Here is a 1,525-nt window from a genome sequence, read left to right as displayed (position 1 = left end):
ATCTAGTTCAACTCTAGTGTAAAATTATTTGAACTAGCTTGTAGAGCTAGTTCAATTCTAGTGTAAAATTATTTGAACTAGGTTATAGATCTTGTTCAACTCTGTAGTGTAAAATTATTTGAACTAGCTTGTATAGCTAGTTCAACTCTAGAGTAAAATTATTTGAACTAGCTTTAGAGCTAGTTAAACACTAGTGTAAAATTATTGGAACTAGCTTGTAGAACTAGTTCCACTCTAGTGTAAAATTATTTTTACTAGGTTATAGAGGTAGTTCTACTCTAGTGTAAAATTATTTGAACTAGCTTGTAAAGCTAGTTCAACTCTAGTGTAAAATTATTTGTACTAGGTTATAGAGCTAGTTCTACTCTAGTGCAAAATTATTTGAACTAGCTTGTAGAGCTAGTTCAATTCTAGTGTAAAATTATTTTAACTAGCTTGTAGAGTTAGGTCAACTCTACTGTGAAATTATTTGTACTAGGTTATATAGCTAGTTCAACTCCAGTGTAAAATTATCTGAACTAGCTTGTATAGCTAGTTCAACTCTAGTGTAAAATTATTTGAACTAGCTTGTAGAGCTAGTTTAACTCTAGTGTAAAATTATTTGAACTAGATTATAGATCTTGTTCAACTCTATAGTGTAAAATTATTTGAACTAGCTTGAAGAGCTGGTTCAACTCTAGTGTAAAATTACTTGTACTAGGTTATAGAGATAGTTCTACTCTAGTGTAAAATTATTTGAACTAGCTTGTATAGCTAGTTCAATTCTAGAGTAAAATTATTTGAACTAGCTTGTAGAGCTAGTTCAACTCTACTGTAAAATTATTTGTACTAGGTTATGGAGCTAGTTCAATTCTAGAGTAAAATTATTTGAACTAGCTTGTAGAGTTAGTTCAACTCTACTGTGAAATTATTTGTACTAGGTTATATAGCTAGTTCAACTCTATAGTGTAAAATTGGTTGAACTAGCTTGTATAGCTTGTTCAACTCTAGAGTAAAATTATTTGAACTAGCTTGTAGAGCTAGTTAAACACTAATGTAAAATTATTGGAACTAGCTTGTAGAACTAGTTCCACTCTAGTGTAAAATTATTTTTACTAGGTTATAGAGCTAGTTCTACTCTAGTGTAAAATTATCTGAACTAGCTTGTATAGCTAGTTCAACTCTAGTGTAAAATTATTTGAACTAGTTTGTAGAGCTAGTTCAACTCTAGTGTAAAATTATTTGAACTAGGTTATAGATCAAGTTCAAATCTATAGTGTAAAATTATTTGAACTAGCTTGAAGAGCTGGTTCAACTCTAGTGTAAAATTATTTGTACTAGGTTATAGAGCTAGTTCTACTATACTGCAAAATTATTTGAACTAGCTTGTAGAGCTAGTTGAATTCTAGTGTAAAATTATTTGAACTAGCTTGTAGAGTTAGGTCAACTCTACTGTGAAATTATTTGTACTAGGTTATATAGCTAGTTCAACTCTAGTGTAAAATTATCTGAACTAGCTTATATAGCTAGTTCTACTCTAGTGTAA

This window comes from Triticum dicoccoides, chromosome 5A (genome assembly GCF_002162155.2).
Source record: "Triticum dicoccoides isolate Atlit2015 ecotype Zavitan chromosome 5A, WEW_v2.0, whole genome shotgun sequence".
NCBI classification, from domain to species: Eukaryota; Viridiplantae; Streptophyta; class Magnoliopsida; order Poales; family Poaceae; genus Triticum; species Triticum dicoccoides.
Note: the sequence above shows the minus strand (reverse complement) of the source record.